The sequence below is a fragment of the Pseudorca crassidens genome, chromosome 12, assembly GCF_039906515.1.
Source record: "Pseudorca crassidens isolate mPseCra1 chromosome 12, mPseCra1.hap1, whole genome shotgun sequence".
Classification (NCBI taxonomy): Eukaryota; Metazoa; Chordata; class Mammalia; order Artiodactyla; family Delphinidae; genus Pseudorca; species Pseudorca crassidens.
In genome coordinates, this window is record NC_090307.1 from 54,828,138 (window position 1) to 54,833,380 (window position 5,243).

At 40.5% G+C, this 5,243-nt stretch overlaps 1 non-coding gene across 1 annotated transcript; it reads right to left on the reverse strand.

Annotated features, from left to right (window-relative positions):
* Nucleotides 1-2,569: 2,569 nt before the first annotated feature.
* Nucleotides 2,570-2,641, reverse strand: TRNAE-UUC (transfer RNA glutamic acid (anticodon UUC)). The gene has a single exon. It is a non-coding gene; the product is annotated as a tRNA-Glu (tRNA).
* Nucleotides 2,642-5,243: the final 2,602 nt, after the last annotated feature.

Below are 5,243 nucleotides of genomic sequence, written 5' to 3' on the forward strand. Positions count from 1 at the left end.
CACCATCTCCTGTCAGTCATGGGTTCAAGCTTGCTCTAGGCAGGCCAGTCAAAATTTCTAAAAGATAGACTTATACGGGATGGTTGGAACTCATACTGTAGCTCCCTCTGCTGTAGTTAGTCTCCAAACTGCAATAAACATTCACCACCTTTCTCACCTGCCACCCATTCTAGATTCCCCTCACCTGTGGCTCATCTTTCTGCTGGTCTATGTTGTTTGCCTAGTGGGAAATCCAGACCTTTACCTGGAGAGGTCTGAGCCCTTAGCTCCTGTGTTCTTGCCAGGCATGGTTGTTGTATATGGAAACAAGTGGGAGCCTGGTGAATCCCTGAGTTCCAGACATATTCTTCCCCGCCTTGATTATGTAGCAGCAATCTTATTTCCTCATGCTCTCTAAGGTCAATTACCCCCACCAGCAGAGTAACTCCACTCTGCTTTCTGATCCACTAGCAGAAAAGCCCCAAATGCAGTCAAAGCTTTAGGTTCAGTGGAACTGTTGCTTGGTTTCCTAGGAGAAGTGTTCCTGTGGTCCAGGAGAGCCTAACATTGCAGGGACAGGAACTACTTCCGCTCTTTGGTTCCAGGACCTGTGTGATCTCCTAACAGAGCCACAGCACCTCTTCACGGCCAGTGCTTCAGAGCAATTTTACCCTTTCAACATGGATCGAGAAGCAATATGCACAGGCAGATAAAAACAGGTTGTTTAAAGGGAGCAAAACATAGGCTTAGACCTCTACGAGTACCAGAAGAAAACAGATCCTTGCTGAAACTCCTTGTAGAGAAAAGTGTGCAGTTAGAGAATTTTATGCTTGGCCAGATTGCTGTTTGTTTGGGAAGATTAAAGGAAGATGTTATTATACATGCAAAAATCCTGGTAAAACACTTGTATTAGAAAGAAATTACTTGGACATATAACTCAGTTCATCAGGAGATAAACCAACATTTAAAATTTAAGAATTAAGATACCATGTACAATGGAATATTACTCAGCCATAAAAAGGAATGAAACTGGGTCATTTGTAGAGACGTGGATGGACCTAGAGTCTGTCATACAGAGTGAAGTAAGCCAGAAAGAGAAAAACAAATATCATACATTAATGCATACATGTGGAATCTAGAAAAATGGCACAGTTGAATGTATTTGTAGGGCAAGAATAGAGACGTAGACATAGAGAACAGACATGTGGACACAGGGTGGGGAGGAGAGGGTGGGATGAACTGGGAGATTAGGTTTGACAAAAATACACTACCATGTGTAAAATAGCTAGTGGGAACCTGCTGTTATAGCACAGGGAGCTCAGCTCAGTGCTCTGTGATGACCTAGATGGGTGGGATGAGGGGGTGGGGTGGAAGATCCAAGAGAGAGGGGATATAGTTATACATGTAGCTGATTCACTTCATTGTACAGTAGAAAGTAACACAACATCGTAAAGCAATTTTACTCCAAAAAAAAAAAAAGAAAAAGGAAAAAGATATCTTGGCATATAGAGAACAGACTTGTGATTGCCAAGGGGAGGGGAGGGATGGACTGGAGTTTGGGGTTAGTAGATGCAAACTATTACATATAGAATGGGTGGACGAGGTCCAACTGTATAGCACAGGGAACTGTATTCAATGTCCTGGGATAAACCATAATGTAAAAGAATATAAAAAAGAATGTATATATATGTATAACTGAGTCACTTTGCTGTACAGCAGAAATTAACACAACATTGTAAATCAGCTATACTTCAATTTAAAAGAAAGATATCATGGCATAAAAGACTGGTATCAGTTAAACTTAGATTACAGGACCAAATGCAAACTTTATTGAGAAAACTGAAAAAGACCTAAATAAATGGAGAGATAGAGCATATTTAGAGATGGAAAAACTGTTTTTACTGCTTAATTACTGACCATTCTGTAGGTGGACACTTAATTTTCTTTCTTAATACAAATCAGACTGAAGTGAATGTTCTTTCATATTTCTTCTTAGGCACATAGGCTAGAGTTTCTCTATATACGTTAAAGTGGAATTTCTGGTTCAGAAGACTTTTTTTTTTTTTTTTTTTTTTTTTTTTGCGATACGCGGGCCTCTCACTGTTGTGGCCTCTCCCGTTGCGGAGCACAGGCTCTAGACGCGCAGGCTTAGCGGCCATGGCTCACGGGCCCAGCTGCTCCGCGGCATGCGGGATCTTCCAGGACCGGGGCACGAATCCATGTCCCCTGCATCGGCAGGCGGACTCTCAACCACTGCGCCACCAGGGAAGCCCAGAAGACATTCTTATATTCAGTTTTACGAGATGTTCCTAAATCACTCTCCAAAGTGGTTGTAGGAATTTTACTCCCTCAGGTAGAACATGAGAGTCCTTGTTTCACATTCTTACCAATACTTAGGTCTTTATCATTGTTGAAATTTGCGTGAGTAGTAGCAAGGCCCAGCACCATGTCATATGTTCATTGTCTATTTGACTTTCCCTTTCTGCCAATTGCCTGTTCATATCTCCTGTTTGTTTTTTTTTTCTTTTTCTTTCTTTCTTTTTTTTTTTTCTTTTTTTGTGGTCATGCCCCGCAGCTTGTGGGATCTTAGTTCCCTGACCAGGGATTGAACCTGGGTCACAGCAGTGAAAGCGCTGAGTCCTAACCACTGGACCACCAGGGAATTCCCTCTGTTCATTTTTCTATTGGGTTATTTCTCTCTCTCTCTTTTTTTGTTTTTTTTTTTTTTTGCTTTTGATTTGTAGAATTTCTTAATATGTTCTAGATACTAATCATTGGTAAGTTATATGAATTACAGGTATTTCCTTCTCCTACCACTCTATGGTGTGTCTTTTGATTTTATTTATAACTTTTTGGGAGTTTGTTTTTTTGGGGAGTTTGTTTTGTAGAATTTGAGCCTCGAGGCATCCACTGGAGGGGGTCTCGGTAGATAAAGACCCAGAGATTTTGATCAGGGTGATGAGTGATATGGGTGGATGTGGGTAGGCTCTCATTCCAGACTGCTGAAATTTAAATCCCACTACCACTTGTGTAACCTTGGGCAAGTTATTAATCTTTCTGTGCCTCATTTTTCTTGTATGTAAAGTGGGAATATTAATAGTACATGGATTATTATAAGGATTAGAGTGTATTAGTTTTCTATTGCTGCATAACAAATTACCACAAATTTAGCAGCTTAAACAACACAAATTTATTATCTTACACTTTCTGTGGGTCGGGAGCTGAGTTAGGAAACTCAGTTCTTCCTCCTGTGTCTCTTTTACTCGCACTTTACTAGCAAACTCACAACAGTTCTGACACCCGATGTGTGGGTTTCTTCCCACCAAGCAACTCCATGTGACACTAGCTGGGTATCCTACAATTTAACTTCATTCTGACACTATCTACCTGGGGATAGAGTCAGACCCCACAGGTTAAGGGCTCAGTCCTACAAGACTGCTCCCCTTCCCCTTTGTTTTTGGCCACACCACATGGCTTGGGGGATCTTGTTTCCTCCTTGAAGGATTGAACCCAGGCCCTTGGCAGTGAAAGTGAAAATTCCTAACCACTGGACCACTGGGGAATTCCCTCCCCCACCCCCTTTTAGATGCCAGTGGCAAGTCCAGGTTTTCACCTGTGCTTCTGACCTAAAGGCTGTACATCGAAGGTTCTCACGACCACCTCTCTGGGTTTGATTAATTTGCTACTTGCTGTTGGCCAACTGGGCAACCTTCTCATATCCTAGAGGCAACCTGCCTTCCCTGCCACGTGGTCCTCTCCTCAGCATGGAAGTTTGCTCTTGTGAGATCAGTAGAAGAATCTCTCTCATCCTCTGAATCTCTTCCCAAAGGAAGTGCCCATCTGATTAGGTCAGGCCCACCCAGGAAGATTCCCCTTTTGATTAACTCAACATCAACTGACGAGGGAACTTAATTACAACTGCAAAATCCCTTCTGCCATGTGATGTAATATAATCATGGGAGTAACTACCCCACCATAGTCACAAGTCACATCCACACTCAAGGAGGATGTGTACGATGGGGAGCAGGAATCTTGGGGACCATCTTACAATTCTACTCGTCATAACATTTCTTCTCACTGGTTAACCCACCTTAGGTTTTCTGTCTATTCCATAAACACATTTGTATTTAGAACTTGAGGAATTTCATATTGGACTTTCCTATTTGTTATCCTCTGGGCCCTTTGGGAAAGGGTTGTCTTGAACAGAATGGAAAGTAATAGTAAGAGTAATTGGGAAGAACCCCCCTGCTGCCCTCGAGAAGTCATGGAGGATAGGGACAAAGCCAAGGAGCCCTGCGCCTTCTTTTCAGGGTGGGACTGACAGCTGAAGCCAATGACACATCTTGTGTCTGACAGTTGGTTGCCCTATTAATTACACAGATGAATAACTTTTCATTAGGTTTCCCCCTTCAAAGTTGAATATGTCTTCATTCTCTTTAGAGTCTTTGGCAAATTAGATTTCTGGGTCATTTTATAAAAATTTAAGTTCGTTATTTTTAATGATGCCTGGAAGAAGGAAGAGAAATCATCATTTATAGAACTTTTAATGGGAAAAGTAATTTCTGTATTCTTTCGGGTGAGCACTTTTGGGCAAAAGTTAGTCACAGAATCCCCATTATTATTACTTCAACTATGAACCTGAGTTAAAAGAAGAAAGATTTGCTGATTTTTGTGTTTGAGATTCATGTACCCGAGGTCCAGGGAGTGTTCAATTTATTATTATACCATAAATTATGCATTAGATTAACATTTTTTAGTGATTCACTTTCTCATTTATTAATTTAATGAACACAATTTTTCAAAGTGAGATTTAATATTGTGAGTAGTACAGTGGTAGTAAGGATCAGATAGAACAATTCATCCTGTGTTAAGTGGGAACATTTTCATAACTTAGAGCATTATCCCTCATATAGAGAGATTGAACTAAATGTCAAGCTTCCTGTATTTGCCCAGAGAGCTTATCAGGTTGGTTTGTTAAAGAGGAAACATCTTGTGTTTGGCTGAAAGTAGCAATTTAGAAAAAAACTCAGGAAACTTTTAGGGACTGAACTGGTTCCATGCCTTTAAGAATTTATAAATGAACTAACTGTGGAAATGAAAAGAAATGGTTGTAAAGATTATTTCTCAACTTGAAAGAATATGAACCAGTGTCATCAAGAACTTAAAAGCCAGTTTGGGTGATACATGTGGTATATAATAAATAATAAAATTCTGTTCTATCTTTTATTCTAAGTAGCTGTAAGTATAGAACCAACTGCAGATAC